Source organism: Mauremys reevesii, linkage group 23 (assembly GCF_016161935.1).
Source record: "Mauremys reevesii isolate NIE-2019 linkage group 23, ASM1616193v1, whole genome shotgun sequence".
In the NCBI taxonomy this organism is placed as follows: domain Eukaryota; kingdom Metazoa; phylum Chordata; order Testudines; family Geoemydidae; genus Mauremys; species Mauremys reevesii.
Window position 1 is genome coordinate 917,978 of NC_052645.1, and position 16,403 is coordinate 934,380.

General features: G+C 50.8%; 3 non-coding genes and 2 pseudogenes across 3 annotated transcripts; 3 read left to right on the forward strand and 2 right to left on the reverse strand.

Moving 5' to 3' along the window:
- Window positions 1–511: 511 nt before the first annotated feature.
- TRNAT-UGU lies at window positions 512–585 on the reverse strand. The gene has a single exon. It is a non-coding gene; the product is annotated as a tRNA-Thr (tRNA).
- Window positions 586–2,388: 1,803 nt separating this feature from the next.
- Window positions 2,389–2,470, reverse strand: TRNAS-GCU. The gene has a single exon. It is a non-coding gene; the product is annotated as a tRNA-Ser (tRNA).
- Window positions 2,471–5,936: 3,466 nt separating this feature from the next.
- TRNAS-UGA lies at window positions 5,937–6,018 on the forward strand. The gene has a single exon. It is a non-coding gene; the product is annotated as a tRNA-Ser (tRNA).
- Window positions 6,019–13,700: 7,682 nt separating this feature from the next.
- Window positions 13,701–13,830, forward strand: LOC120389434 (annotated as a pseudogene).
- Window positions 13,831–15,653: 1,823 nt separating this feature from the next.
- LOC120389430 lies at window positions 15,654–15,852 on the forward strand (annotated as a pseudogene).
- The last annotated feature ends 551 nt before the right edge of the window (window positions 15,853–16,403 follow it).

The following is a 16,403-nucleotide window of genomic DNA, read 5'->3' on the forward strand; positions in this document are numbered from 1 at the left end:
TTGCAGCGTAGACATCTCGGCTCAGGGTCAATACTGGGCTCTGGGAGCCCTCAAGGTTGGGAGGGAGTTTAGCAAGCAAAAAAGGTAAAATGGCAGTGGAGTATTACCCTGGACTCAATGGCATTTCTCCATTGGTCTGTCTGCTTTGGGGCAGGGACAATAACACGTCCTGCTGCATTTGTTATTTCAAAGGGCGGTTTAGGATTTTCATTCTCACACACGGTGCACAAAGCAGGACTCATCCCTCGGTGCAAACTAAATGAGCTGCCCACAGGTTCTAGCAGCCACAATGAGCCATTTGGTTTGTTAACCCAGACCTGCCCCTGTCCCAGAGGGAGGGGGACATCTGTGACAGGCTGAACCACTGACCTATCAGCTCTTAACTCCCAAACTTTCAGTAAGTCTGTTATCAGTGCCTGTGAGTATAATTTAAACAACTATACTGGACCAGACCAAAGAGCTCTGTCCTCCCACAGTAGCCAATACCAGGTTGCCCAAGAGCTAGTTAATAAGGCACCACTGGGAATTGAACCCAGGATCTCCTGTTTACAAGACAGGTGCTTTAGCCAGCTAAGCCATGGTGCCTGCCTGTGGCAACAGCACAGTGTCTGCCCACACCTGACTCCCTGCCATCCCCACTGGGGCCTGACAAGCTTTGCTTGTGTTTGGATTCTGCAAAGCAGAGGAGCAGGTGAGGTTTTCCTTGCAAGGTGTGTGCGTGTGTGTGTGTGCGTGTGTGTGTGAGAGAGAGAGAGAATCTTTGGCCAGGTCTGCACTACAAGGTTATTTCAGCATCATTATATTGCTCAGCTGTGTGAAAAACACACAACGCTCCCTCGGTCAGCAGCTTGTGGCTGGTGCACACACTGCAATGCCACGTCTGGGACAAAATTGCCCTGTTTTGGTGACAAAATAAAACCACCTCTAAGAGAGGCCTAGTGCTTTTTGCAGCAAACTTAAAGTGACAAATGTCAGAGTAGACGCTGCTGTTCATTATATCACCATAACTGGCCTCCTCCAGTATCCCACCATGCCTGCCGTGAACTCGCCTGACCTGCATTCCTGCTACAGAGCCATGGGCCCCTCCCCTTTCATAGCTCCAGAAAGTTCTGACAGCTGAGCCACTATCTAACCGGGATTAGCTTGATAGAACTGCATTGCCAGCCTAAGCCATGTAATTACACCAACCTAATTTTGTAGTGTAGACCTGTCCAAAGAATCACACACACACCTGGGGAGCAAAACTTCATCTGCTCCTCTGCTGTATAGAATACAAACACAAACAACACTTGTCAGGGCCCAGTGGGGATTGGCAGAGAGTCAGGTGTTGGCCATCTTTATCCCAGGAGAGATGGACTCTAAGGGTACGTCTCCATTGCAATGTCAGCCCAGGTGTGGCAGGCTGTGCTCAGAGCAGCACCTGGAAGCCCCATATTCACCACTCTCATATAATGATTATATGGTTTGTTCAAAGTCTGCCTTGTGACGTATCATTTCAAAAGTCTTGATCTGTTGAACATTAATATCGTGTTGGATTGTGTGTGCTCGCATTGGTTGGGAAGTTATGAAGTTTTGCTCTGTGTGTGTTACTGAAATATGTTATGAGGTTGAGAAATGCCCCCCACCAGCCTTTCAGGTGTGACAAGGAAGGAGCCAGACTCGCTGCTGGCCCATTGAAGGGATCCACACTCCCAAGGACTATCCCAGGAACCGTGTACAATGCAGACTTCTCCGAGATAGCACAGAGACAATGGACACTGCTTGAGTCACATGGTAACAAAGGAGCTTCCTAGCAAGTTGGAAGAAACTATGAAAGAGGGGAAGAGACATCATGACTTGGCCTCTCTCCCCCACAACTCAGCAGCTGGAAACACACCTGGAGGACAAAGACTGAACTGAACTGATTCAGAAATCAGAAGAGAATAATAACAATAATACTTGCAAACCAAAGTCCCCAAACAGACTAGTATTAGTTTTTCAGCAGAAAATTTTCAGTTTGGGGAATTTTGTTTTCTCAGTCAGACCTTGCCAAGGGAAGCAGGGAGAAAATGTTTGAGTTGCCTCCTTCAGAACAGCTTGGCCTAGACACTAGCTCTGGTTCACTGCTCTGGCCTTGCTCGGGTTGAGGGTATTTTAATAATTTGGGCAGGTCCCAGGGTGTTTGGGGGAGAAGATGAGGATGTTACCTCTTGAGATAAAAACTAAGAAATACAGCACTAGAGAATTTCTTTTTTAAAGAAATATGGGATTTAGACATTTTATTTAAAGCAAGGGAGTTCTGAGTTTCCGAGAAGGTTTTTGTTTGCAAGGAGCAAGATCGTTTGAGCTGTCATTGTACCAAAGGGGGAGATGGTTGTCTACAAAGGAGGGGTGAAAACTAAATGCATCTGATGAGGATGGGATTTGAACCCATGCGTGCAGAGCACAATGGATTAGCAGTCCATCACCTTAACCACTCGGCCACCTCATCTGAGCTGTTAAAAAGGGACAGGAGGAGAAATCTAAGGCCAGCAGAGCTAGGGACAATAAGGAGTTTTTAAATACTACGCAGAAGCAGGGGCTGAATGAGCTCCCCCCTCACATCTAGTGAGGAGCTGGGGGAAAGACTTCAGGAACAGAGCGTGTTTGCACAGACACACCTACTCTGCCTAGGTATGCAGCATGATGGGGCTGCTTTCCCAAAATGACCAGTTTCGGCTGGTGGTGGGTTACAAATCACTTTAGGATTCAATGGAATGAAATGTTATTATCCTTCCTGCATGAGTGAAGGGCAGCAGAACATACCTAGACTGTCCTGATGGAGGGGTGGGTGGGTGAGGAATAGCTTTTATTGGACTTCATAGAAGTGATTGAGAACATCACCCTAAACCAGTGGTCCCCAAACATTTCACTCTGTGCCCTCTTAGCCATGGCTGTGGCCCTTTGGAAGCCGCAGTCAAGAACTGAGGCTGGGAGTGGGGCTGTGGCTTGCTGGGGAGAGGGGTGCAGACAGGGGTAAGGGGGTCGAGGCTGAGCTGGGAGCCAGAGCCCCAGGCTGACGTTGGGGTTGGGGAAGAGCTGGGGCAGAGTGGGGCTGAGTGCTGCTCCCTCCATGGGGGCTGGCTCAGGCCCTGAGGTGCCCCCATGAATGTTCCTCTGTGTCCCCCTAGGAGTCATGCCCCACATTTTGGGAACCACTGAACCCTACTCGCTAAGCAGGGGCTAGTGATGCCAAAGCCCAGGGAAAGGGAGAACAAGTGTGGGGCCCCCAGCACTGGAGCCATGTGAAGGGGCTGCAGGAGAGGGGCAATGGCTGGTGGCACAGGAAGTTAAGGGCAAAGGGGGCACAGGAGGGGGCAGGAGTTAGGGGTGAAGGAGGTGCAAGGGGTGGGAGTGCAGGAGCTAGCGGTAAAGGGGGAGTGGGGATCGTCCAGGGGCAATGGGGAAGTGCCAAAGTACAAGCTTTGCCCAGGGCACCATTTCCCCTAATGCTGGTCTGAGCAAACAATTGGAAATGACCCTTCAGTGAGACCAGAACCATCGTGTAGAAAAGCCCCTTTGTTAAGTGGTGGTGGCTGAGGGCTTAGGGAGATGGGTTAGAAAACAACAGGTGTCTTTCTGTGGAGGTTTGATTCTTGCCTGTTAGGCAAGGCTGGTGTGTGGTGTCTCCATGGCTGTACTTTCAGTGTCTGATCTGCCACAGGGAGCCAAGTCTAGACATATTCAGAGGCTCTATGCCAGCGTTTCTCAAATTTCCTTTCACTGCAACCCCCTTCTGCCCCAAAAAAACTTACTCCATGGCCCTGGAAAGATGGACCAGGCCCCTCCACACTGGGCAGAGGCAGGGGAGACAAAGCCTGAGCCCTGCCCCAGTTAGGGGAGGGCAAAACCAGAGCTTGAAGGATTCAGCCCTGGGTGGTGGGGCTCAGAAATTTGGCTTCAGCCCCAGGCACCAACAAGTCTAATGCCAGCCCTGGCAACCCCATTAAAACAGGGTTATGACCCACTTTGGGGGCCTGACCCACAGCTTGAGAACCACTGCTCTATGCTGATGGGAGAGAGTTTTCCTGTGGGTGTAGTTAATCCACTTTGCAAGAGGTGGCAGCTATGTCAGTGGGAGAAGCTATATCGGTGGGTGTGCAAGCTGTGGTGTTTGCCACATTTAAGAAGTTTAATCAAACCCCATTTTTAAAACCACCTGTGGTCTGGGAATGGCAAAGGAGCTTGATGAATCAGGGTTTGTCCTTCAAAGTCCTGAAAATCACGATTCCCTACTCAGGTCATTGTGGGGGTATAGCTCAGCGGTAGAGTGCTTGACTGCAGCTCAAGTGATCCTCAAGTGGTCAGATTAGATGCTCTAATCGTCTCTTCTGGCCATAAAGGCGACTAATTTCTGAAAAGCTGAGTGTAGCATTGGGAGCAGCATCTGATGTTTCCCTGCCTAACCGGCTTGCTGCCTAGAACGAACGCTCCTTGAGTGGGGTGATCCACAGGGAGTAGCTCAAACCTCCAAAGTGCCTGGCCAGGGGCAGGACATTAGCACAGCAAGGGAGGGGTGTGGCAGTGACATCACAAAGGCCTTTTGCAGGACCTCAGACTATTGGTCAAAGGTGGTGGGGAGGTGGTGACCTCACAGAGAGATGCTGACATCAGCCAGGCAGGACAGGGGCGAGGGGCCAGGAAACCTCAGAGACCCTGTGGCTTTGCTTCAGCAAGTCTCCTTCTCCAGGTCTCTCTTTGAGGACTGAGAGAGTATTCGGGTTCACAGATGTGAGCGCCAGGAGGAACCTCTTTCGAGTTTTCTCCTTCCCTTTTAGTGATTTTACTAGAAAACAGCCATCCCTGTTTAGAAGGTAAGAGCCTCCTCGAGGTTTGAAACCTGTTCGGTCTGATCCATCTGGTGACAGTTGAATTCTAGGCATGGAAAACACGAGCTTAAGGAGGCAGAATTTTATTCCGCACCTGGGATTTTGTCCCATAGAATCACTGTGGTCATTAGGGTTTGTCCTTTCTGTTTCACCTTTTCCTCCATCCATCCCTCCCTCCTTTCTCTTTGTCTCTTGCTTCTTTTGTCCTTTCACCTGTTCCCCTCCCAACACCAGGAGCGGGGTGTGTGTGTGTGTGTGTGTGTGTTGTGGGGGAGTGCTCTGCAGCTCCCACTGTGGGAGGTCCACCCAAAAATGTGGGGCTGAAATAGTGCTCAGGCAGTGATCCCCACCAGTGACCTGGGCCATCCTTTGGGCTCTCTGGTGAGAACCCTCAGCCTCCCGTCCTCAGTCTCTACCCTGATTGGCTGAGCAGGGGGTTATTGACAGGGAGGAGATTCAGGTCCTTGTTGTTCTCTTTTAAGACCAAGGAAATAAGTCATAACCTGTTATATGTTGACAAATTTTGCTGCTTTGCTGCATTAATGGTCTCTGAGCAGTTCATGATTCTCTCTAACATTGCAGGTCTCCTCAAATACTTGCTGAATAATTACTGTGAACTGTTGTTGGTCTGGAGCTCATCTGAGAGCACTTTATTCAGGTCATTCAGTGTTTGAAATTCACGATCTGATGGTTAGTTTCAAAATCAGGGCTCTTGGGTCCTATTCCCAACTCTGCCACTGGCTGGCTGTGTGACCTAAGACAAGTCAATTCTCCTTTCTCAGCCTTAGCTTCTCCCTCTCTCAAGTAGGGATAATGATGATCCACTCCTACCTAGCTCAAGGTGGGTGGAGGATGGGGATCCATTGGAGAGTGTCACTAGGAGTATCAGAGGGGCCGTGTTAGTCTGGATTTGTAAAAGCAGCAAAGACTCCTGTGGCACCTGGCTAAGCAAACAGAACAAACCCCAAATCCCCCCTGTGCTTTGGGAGCCAGGTTTGCTGTGGGAATCCTGTAGTTCAGATGACTTCACGCCTGGGCATTGGGATTCTTTACCAGTTTCTCTGGCATTGGGGCAGTTTTGTGCTCACAGCTGTGATGGCCGAGTGGTTAAGGCGTTGGACTTGAAATCCAATAGGGTTCCCCTGCGCAGGGTCAAATCCTGCTCACAGCGAGGCCTGTGTTTTAGCCAGTCTCTCACCCGGGCAACACCTCTGTACAACCCCCTGAGACACTCTCAATTCTCTCCCCACCACAAGTAAATCCTGTTCTGCTCCTTTCATCGAGATGCCTGGGACACCACCTCACACTGTGTTGTTGAGGGGTTGGGCAAACTCTCAGTGCCTGAAGCCTCTGCCACTCACCTGGTGCCCCATAGATCAGCCATAGCCCTGGTTCTGCTCCTCTCTCTAGAGTGTGAAAGGAGCTGAGTCAGCGACTCCATGGGAGCTACGGGGCTGCAGAACCAACAGAGAGAAAAAAAGGTGCTCAGTGCCCACTGGCAGCCAGCTCCCCCCCCCCCCCACTACAGGCCTTGCTGACAAGCTCCTCACACTTGCCAGTGATCAGCTGTTCAGTGGGGTGCAGGAGGCGCTGGCGGGGGAGGAGCAGGGAGAGTGGGAGAGGGAGAGGAATGGGGCAGGAAGGTGCAGGGCGGGAAGAGATGGGACAGGGGTGGGGGCTTGGGGGAAGGGGTGGAGTGGGGGGCAGGGCCTGGGGAGGAAAGGGGGGATTTGTCCCATACCCCGGATCCCTCTAGGGCCGGCCCTGAAGGGAAGCACCGACTATCACAGTGACAATAAAACTGAGCAGCCTTGCGGGGGAGGCTGAGGGAGATCTGCACTCACCAGGTCTCTTCTCTCCCCCAAGCTGAGCCAGACACTGCTCTCTCCTGGCTCTCACTCTAGCAGCTGGACGCCAAGGAGCCATTTCCCCACAGGAAGTGCATCGAGTGCCCCTGTGGTGCTGGGGGGGCTGGTGCTGCTGCTGCCTGTGGGGCTGGCAGGGGGGCTGATGTCTGCACAGACTCTCAGCTGCCAGGCCGGAGGGGGCACTTGGGACCTTACCAGACTGGCTCAGTGAAGACGGGGGGTTGACAGAGCAATACAGACGCTCTCCAGAGCACGGAGCAGCAGCCGCCCATGCAGCCAGGCAATGAGCATTTCCCACAGCCTGGAGCCGAGGGGGAGGCGGCAGCTGCTGTTCCAACTCCTCGGGGACAGGCCCTGTCAGCCAACAGCCACTTCTTAGTTCTTACTCCCCACAGCTAAGGGCACCGGGTTCCTCCGGTGGGGGTGTGGAGCAGCCGTTCGTTTTCCTGTTCGCACTCCTCTGCGGTGTGAAAATCGGGGAGGGGAGGCAGAAGCCCCATTTCCCTCCCGAACTGACGCCCAGTGGGGGAAGCCAGGACAACAGGGTGGGGCGGCAAGTGGTGGCCAGACTCTCGCCTCCAGGGTCTAGTCTAGCTCAGGGTCCAGCTCAACCTCCTCCCCATGTCACTGGCCCCCAGTCCCCTTCCACCACCAGGTCAACCCGGCCACTAGGGCAGGAATGGGGTGAGGCAGCAAGTCAAGCTGAGCAAGGCAGGCAAAAGCGAGTCTTGTCTTCATGGGCCGCTCCCAATGACGTCCTTTTTGTGTGCAACTGCTGCAAAAACCTCCCAGGCAGAGAAGCAACAGGCCAAAATGCTGCTATACAGCTGCCAAAGTAGCTTAGTTGGGAGAGCGTTAGACTGAAGATCTAAAGGTTCCTGCTTCAATCCCAGGCTTTGACAGGTTCTTTCATTCTCTTTGTAAAGGGGGGCAGCTTGTTCTCTGGCAGCCCTGACTTCTTCATTCATCCCCTTTTCCTTATTTCCTGGCTGAGGCGGCGGCCTGCCAGGGAGCTCCCTGGCACCTCTGGCTGCCTGGGCTGAAGGCAAGAGGCAGGCCTAGGCGTGGTGAGGGCCTCCTGTCCGGGCATGAGGCTGCAGTGCTTCCTGGTCCCCTTTTCCCACCACCCCGGCAGGCGGCGGCTGCGGGAGAACACGAGGGAGGCTCTCGGGGCGTTAGGCAGCGCTGTGTGTGTGGCTGTCAGGGGAAAGAGCCGAGGCTCCCGACTCGACCTGCCATTGACTCGCGTGGCTCTGCGCGGCCGTCAGCCGGGGCGGGGTGGGCCAGGCTGCGGACGTGACTCAGGCTTGGGCCGCATGGCCGTGCTTTCCTGACGAGGTAGAACCCTGGGTGTCAGGTCGCTGTGCAGCTTTGATCTAAACTGACCAGCAGCCCACAGCCTCCCCCTGGGTCTGCCCCACCTGGTTACTCCTTACAGGCCGACCTTACCCCCCTTCCAGCCCCGGATTCACCCCCTAATCATCCTACTGCCACTCAGAGCCACAGCCGTGGAGGTGCTGAAGGAAGGAGGGGTGACTCCAGGGTGGGGTTCTTCTCTAACGATGGCTGGCAGAAAGGTGGTGCTCAGCTCTGTCAGCGACCTGCCCAGGTGCCTCACTGCCAGGGGATGCAGACGTTTCTGTAAGGCCATTAAATGGGTATTTGGCTTCTGAGTGAATGTGAGAAATGTGCAATGATGAGAGGGAATTTCCATCTATCTTTCTACTGCTCTTCAGTGGCCTAATGGCGAAAACATTAGCTTCCTAATCCAGATATTGTGGGTTCAAGCCCCCTCTGGGGTGAAAAACTCCTCTCTTCTGGTATAAAGTACTGGATCTTCAGAACAGTCCTCCAGGAACAGCATCTTCCATTTGACAAATGCTTTCTAAACCCATCAGTAGCAAACAGTTAATACTAGTGTTTGTCTGAGAATAGAGTGAAGGGGAGTGTTTACTCTGACACAGACAGAAAGAGCAAGGCTGTTCTGAAAGAGAATGGATCTGTCTGGAGACAAAGCAGCCCATGAGACTGAGCAACCGTGTGAAAAGAAGAGGTTCAAATATGTTAGGTGTTATGTAGGTTGGCCTGGCAAATTTAGCGCTTGGCTACACTTGCAGATGTAGAGCGCTGGGAGTTAAACCAGCCCTCGGAGACCACAGCAGGGAAAATGCTGCTGTGTGTTTACTCTGACAGCTGCAAGCGCACTGGAATGGCCACACTAGCAGCTCTTGCAAATGCCACAGAGAGCAGTGCATTGTGGTAGCTATCCCAGTGTGTAAGTGGCTGCAATGTGTTTTTCAAATGGGGGGCGGGGGTGGAGTGTGTATGTGGGGGGAGAGACAGTGTGTTTGGGGGACTGAGAGTGTCAGCATGCTGTCTTGTAAGTTCAGAGAGCAGCAGACCACCCCTCCCCCACCTCTCTCTCTCACACACACACCCTGCATCATCGGCAGCAGCATTCCCCAGTAATGGTTGCTTTGTCCCGGAGCAGATAAGCAGCCGGCTGTCGGAAACAGAGCTTTGAAAGGGAATATCCGCATGCCGATTTCAAAACAATGACCACAGTGGGCACTTGACTTCAGGGGATTATGGAACGTTTTCAGAGGCCAGTCACAGTGCAGTAATACAACACGTCGTCACACTCACACCTGGGCATTTCAGCCGAGGCAAAGTGAACTTTATGCTTCTCATGGAGGTGGATTACCAGGAGCGCTCCAGCTGCAGAGCCCAGGCGCTCCATGCCTTGCCAGTGTGGACAACTCAGGAGTTAGGGCACCCGGGGCTGCTTTAATGGGCTCTAACTTGCAAGTGTAGCCAAGCCCCTAGACTTGCGACCTGACACCCAGGGTTATAAGACAGACATAGTGACCCCCTTACTGGCCTTGGGGAACCCCAAACCCTTGTCACTAAGGGCATTGAGGAGTCTCTGTCCCTTAATAACTTCTGGGAGCTCCCAGCAGGCTGCGGGCGTCAGCTGCCTCCTGCCACACAGGTCAGACTCTTGGTGCTGTGCCAGCCGCCCCCTCGCTTGCAGGCCCAGTGTAAGAAGCAGGAGGCCCGGTGCTGGCAGAAGAGGGTTTTTATTAATCGAGCTCTGTGTTATGGGCACAGGACACTTCCACTGTGTCCCGCTGCTGGCTTTTCTTCAGCAGCGCCTAGCGGCCCTGGCTCCAGGCTAGTGCCTGGTGAGCTCTGGCACTGGCAGGAAGCGCTGCAGGGTGCTGGGCAGCGGCCCTGGCAAACCAGCTGCTGGTAGGTGTCTCTGTGGTATCATGGGTCAGTGAGTTCAGCTGTTAATGGAAAGGAGGGGGGGTTATGCTCCCCCAGGGATGCCACTGAAGGCTCCTTGTGGGCTCCTCAAGGTCTGCTGGGAGCCGTGATGTTCCCCTTTTGCCGCCTCGAAGGCTCCCTCTTGGACACAGTGGGGTCACCTGCTGCCTACAAGAGTGTGGGGGGCCGCGCTGCAAAAGCGCATCTCCCAGCAGCCACGCCAGAGCCTCAGGCTTAATCCTCAAGGCCGAGCGCAAAACCTTCAGCCGGGAACGTTTCACTCCCTTCCCGCCTCCGCCCAAGCAGCAAGGGAGAAGCGGAGGAGACACGCCGGCTCAAAGACACCTCCCTCCCACTTCCCTGTACGCTGTACAAAGCTCTTGGCCTGCCTCATGCCTCGTCAGGAAAGCACGGCCATGCGGCCCAAGCCTGAGTCACGTCCGCAGCCCGCCCCGCCCCGGCTGACGGCCGCGCAGAGCCACGCGAGTCAATGGCAGGTCGAGTCGGGAGCCTCGGCTCTTTCCCCTGACAGCCACACACACAGCGCTGCCTAGCGCCCCCAGAGCATCCCTCGTGTTCTCCCACAGCAGCCGCCTGCCGGGTGGTGGGAAAAGGGGACCAGGAAGCACTGCAGCCTCAGGCCAGGACAGGAGGCCCTCGCCACGCCCAGGCCTGCCTCTTGCCTTCAGCCCAGGCAGCCAGAGGTGCCGGGGAGCTCCCTGGCAGGCCACCGCTTTGCCTCAGCCACCTCTTGCCTCACGGCCTAGGCTCTTGGGGCTCTGCTGGTCACCGGCTCACTGGAAGGCCCAGAGGGAAAACAAATGAGCACACAGGTAGTAGAGGATGGTTTTGCTCCACTGACCTCTGGGCCCAGCACACTTCCACTGCACCACTCTGCTAGCTTTTCATCCTCTTACCCCCCAGCCACCACTATCCGGATTAGTGCCTTACGAGCTCTCGTGCTGGCAGGCAGATGCGCAGGCTGCTAGGCAGCTGCCCTGGTCACAGGATTTTACAGCTTATAGAGGGTAAAAGGGATCTATTTGGAGTTTGGACCCCATTGGGAGCTGGGCAGCCGGTTTAAGATCGGGTGGCCTAAGGAATACACAATCTGCAATAGCCCCGATTGGGGGTAAAGGGCTTTGGTGTGTGGAAGGGTGCAGGGTTAATTCAGTTTAACACTGCTAAATTTGGTATAAACGCGTAGTGTAGAGCAGGCCTAACAGGGATCTCTGGGGAACAGACGTCATTGCTTTAAGAGCAGATTGCTTAGTGTGTACATCTCTTCTGAAGCACGTTAGCACCTTTGGCTCTTGCAATGTGTGCTTCTTGTGCGTAACTGTTCCGATGCGTCATTCCAACGTAGCCAGTTCCAGTTTGTTAGTCCCGCCTCTGTGAGTACAAGCTATGGAAGAAATATCTGATTGGCTGAAGAGGTGTTCCTCTCTTAGTTAGAAGAAGTGATTGGTGAAATTCGAGAAGACGTTTATTTGTAACAGAACCTAAAAAGGCATTTTAAAAAGTTTCTTCATATGTTAGGTGCCACAATGAGACATGCATACAGTGTGCTGTTTGTCAGTCTCGCTGTCTCTGTGATCATAGTGAGATTTGATGTATTAAATTACACTCTGTAACCACTAAATATAGGCACTCTAGACGTTAGACTATAGCCGTGGGAGGTTGTTTTAACACAAAGTGATTGGTCTCCCTAAGTAGTGTCTGTTACAGCTATCCCCCTATTCCATTTTGTCTGTTACAGCTATCCCCCTATTCCATTTTGTTTCTTACAGCTGTCCCCTTACTCCATTTTGTTTTTGTTCTCCTCCTGTGGCCGCCCCTCCCTGGCTGTTAAGTTGTTTACCAGGGCCACTGCCCTTCTCAAAGGGAGGGCCCCTTAAGTTGTTTGCCAAGAGCCATTGCCCTTCTCAAAGGAATGGCCACTTGTGCTGCGTGCTAAGTGGGACCACTGCCCTGTTCAAAGGGTTAGTCCTGTTATCACCTTGTTAAACCTGGGCTTGGTGTAGGGTAGGCAATGTCCAGAGCTGCAAGACCTAAAGTGGCCACATAGCTGAGCATATGAGTCATATCTGTGAGCTCAGAACTTGCCCAGGCATGTCATGTGCCTATCTGCAGTTTTTCCCTGTGTCTCCTCCCCTGTGACAGAGGGAGCCTATCAGGATTACTGGTGGGAAACTGCCTAAGTTTGCCTTTATAACCAGACATTTTCTGATCAGACCTCAGAAAGGTTTCTGCATTGCTGCCTGGTCTGATCAGCCAGGGGTCCTGGGGGGTCCTTTCTCCGCTCTCATTTTATTTTTGAGCATACCCCCATTTTTAACTCCCCTCCCACGAACAATGAATTTTGCCTGGAAATCTCCTGATTATTGTAAGCGAATTGAGTCCTCTCTGTGTCCTCTGATGCTGCTGCTGTTCCTGTCTCTGCCTTTGCTGCTGCCTTGGGGACTGGTAAGAATCCTTCTGAGAAACTTTCTATACTTTTATTTTATTATTTTAGCTGCTGGCCTTGTTTCCCCAGCAGACAAACCCAAGCTAACTCCTTGGTCTGTATCTGTAATCTGCTTCTAGCTCCACAGCGCCTTTGCTGCTAGAAATAAGCCTGCTTGCAGCCGCCCCACTGCTGCAGCCACCACTGGGCACACACCACTGTGCCCTCTGTAACTACCCATAGTATAAGGTGCACCCATTAGGTTAGGTTTAGCCTTTAGTCTAGATAAATTGTAATTTCATTTTGCATAGCTGTGGTTAAGTTAGGCTTAGAGAATTGTTGCATTGTGTTTGTTACTTGCTAATTTGTGTAGTCTTGGTTAAGTTAGATCATAGATAAGATTTTGCTGTGTTCTGTATAATTGTGATTAAGTCTGTCTTCCCACTGTCAGCCCCCCTCTCCCCCGGGCTTCCCCAGTCACTTACAGTCTGTTTGTTCTCTGTGTCTCTCTAAGTTTAAATCTCCCTCCGCAGTGCCTTTGCCTTGTGCTCCTCTTCCCCCATCCCAATCTAGCATAAAACCCCATTGGTTACTTTTTTTCCCTCTGATACACCTCACATTCTACATTTACACCACTGTGACACATTTTTACCTAGAATTGTTTCCTATTTAACATATTTTATCCATAACTGTTAGTTGGTTAGGAGTACTTGTGGCACCTTAAAGACTAACAAATTTATTTTAGCATGAGCTTTCGTGAGCTGCAGCTCACTTCTTCGGATGCATAGAATGGAACACACAGACAGGAGATATTTATGTGTGTGTTCCATTCTATGCATCCGAAGAAGTGAGCTGTAGCTCACGAAAGCTCATGCTAAAATAAATTTGTTAGTCTTTAAGGTGCCACAAGTACTCCTGTTCTTTTTACGGATACAGACTAACACGGCTGCTACTCTGAAACCTGTTAGTTGGTTATATGCTGCTGTGACACACCCTTTACATAGAAATTGTTAGCTACCTGTTACATTTATATTTCTGTGTTAATTGGTTACCCACCGTGTTGTATCCTACTGTATTGTACCCCACTATTGAAACCCCCCTACTGTTCACCAAAAGAAACCCCTCCCCAATTGTCTACCATAACAAACCCCACACCCCTCACTATTGAATTTTCCCTGTTTTTGCATTTTCTTAATAAAGTTTATTTTGCACCCCACCAGTGCAGTAATTGCCCCCCAAGATCCCCTACCTGCTGGCAGGGACAAGTAGGAGGATGAGTTAAAGTGCTTTTTCCTGAGTGTAAAGCAAGTAAGCAGTATTGCTTTGATGCAGTTGTTGTCTGTTATTGATGATTTTTCTTTCTTCTCTGGGGAAGTAGAAGGGAAAGAACACAGACTGAGTGGTTAGTCTGTATAAACTACATTAAAAAACATTTTTTGGAAGTTGGTGTTTAACTTCTGTTTCTGATGTGTATATTTAGAGAAGGGATGTAGTGATTGTAACTAATTTTTAGTATATGTATTGCTTCTGTATTGTGGGAGGATGTGGGTGTTTTTCAGTGAGTTTTCTAATAGCATGAGAGAAGAAAATGCAGTGTAAAAATACAACAGTTTTTTATGTAAACAGTTGCTTAGTTGAACCTCTAATTGCTTAAACTTCTAAGTCCACCTTTTATGCAGTGTCCTCTCTTTTGTCCTCCCTCGTTCTAGTTTAAACTTATAGACTCATGCATATTAATTCTGCAAGTTCTCTCCACTTTCCACTTTTTCTTCTTTTCTCCACCCTCTCCCCCGTTTCGAGTAGCCCCTATTTCTACCCCTAATGCTCTGCCAGTTTGTTGGTATGCAACTTTCTCGGAGCCTCTCTGAGCCCTTAATACAGTGCGTAAGGTGGAAGTGGGGGAGGAGAAAATGGGACCCACAGAACCCCTGGCAGGTAAGGGGACTGGGAGAGCTTGACTTGGGAAGGAGGGAGGAATGGGGGAGAAGAGGCAAATAGGGGTGCACACAGTCTCTACAGTGGTGGAGAGAATGGGGGCCCTGAAATGAAGCGAGGGGATAAGTGGAGGTACACAGAACCCCTCGTCCTATGGAGATTGGAAGAACCTGGCATGGGGGGAAGGGAGGGTACACAAAGACCCCGGCATGGGGGAATAGAGGGAACACAGAGTCCCTGCCATGGGGAAGTGGGAATGGGGGTGAGAACAGAGCCATTGGTGTGGGAAGAAGTGTGGGGAACTTGGTATGGGGAGAATAAGGGTGAGGAGATTCTCTGGTAAGGGATGAGATTGGGGGAATTTCAGGGAGTCCCTAAAAAGAGTGGGATGGGAGAGGGCACATAGGGAGCTTGCGGGAGGGAATTGAGGGGTGCTGGGAGCCTCGGGGGCGGGCAATAAACTCGACCTGTACAAACTACAAAGTGTGCTCCCCCCACTGCTGTGAAGAACGTGGCCATCTGTTGACAAAAAGGCTGTTTGCAAAAGGTCCGATCCATTTTCTTTCGTGACCCCTTGTTTTAAAAAACGAGTCATTACGACGTTAATCAGGGTAGCCGGGGATTGGCAGCAGGGAGGGTGTCTTTGCAGGAGAAATGGCCGGCGCTTAGCTAGAGACGTGCTTGCCAAAGGGATTGTTGGAGGACGATTTTTACCATGTTTTCTTCCAATCCGGCACCGAATAGGCGGGATTGCTTGAATGCAGCTGCTGTCTGGCGCTGATGCCCGCTGCTTCTTCCCGCTGGACAGTCTCTAAGGAAAAGGATAAATGGACACAAATCAGAAATTAGGAATGGCAATATACAAAAACCTGTAGGAGAACACTTCAACCTCCCTGGCCACACAATAGCAGATTTTAAGGTGGCCATCCTACAGCAAAAAGACTTTAGGACCAGACTCCAAAGAGAAACTGCTGAGCTCCAGTTCATCTGCAAATTTGACACCATCAGCTCAGGACTAAACAAAGACTGTGAATGGCTTGCCAATTACAGAACCAGTTTCTCCTCCCTTGGTTTTCACACTTCAACTGCTAGAACAGGGCCTCATCCTCCCTGATTGATCTGACCTCGTTATCTCTAGCTTGCTTCTTGCTTGCTTATATATACCTGCCCCAGGAAATTTCCACCACTTGCATCTGAAGAAGTGGGTATTCACCCACGAAAGCTCATGCTGCAAAACGTCTGTTAGTCTATAAGGTGCCACAGGATTCTTTGCTGCTTTTACAGAACCAGACTAACACGGCTACCCCTCTGATACTAGAGAAGTGTGGTTGAAAGTGTCTGACCTTGCTAACCACGATGAGGAGTTAAAGTGTTCTCTTCTGAGCATGAAGTGAGTGGATAGTGGTGCTTTAATGTATCTGCTATTGATGAGTGTTCTTGCTTTTCTTTTGGGAAGCTGAGGGGAAGAGAACACAGACTGACTGGTTAGTCCTTATAAAACAAGTTTAAAAATAAATGTTTTGGGTTTTTTTTCTGTTATCTGAATTTATTTAAAGCTTTTGTGCAGTTCTGTTTAGGGGCAAGTCTTAGTTTGTTTTGGTAGAATTTAGAAGAAAAGTAAAGGTAGTGTGAAAATGATATTTTAAAGGTTTCTAATTCAATACTTACTGAAAGATTTTTTAAAATTTCTTTATGCTGCTCTCTCTCTTTATTTCTTGTAATCTATTTAAGAATTTAGGTAGGGTCCTGTGTCTGCACGTTCTCTTCCTTTACCACTTGCTCCTCCGCTTCTCTCTTCTTCCCTTCCCATTTTTCAGGAAGCTCCTATTTTTACTTCTCCTGCTCTGGCAGGGGGTACGCAGTTTGCTCTTGGCCCCAAGCCCATCAGACAATCCACACAGGATCTGAGAGTTGCTGTCTCTTGGCCGTATAGTGGGTAGAGGGTTCTAAAGCTGTCTCAGGGTATGTCTACACTATGGGATTATTCCGATTTTACAGAAACCAGTTTTTGGAAACAGATTATATAAAGTCAAGTGA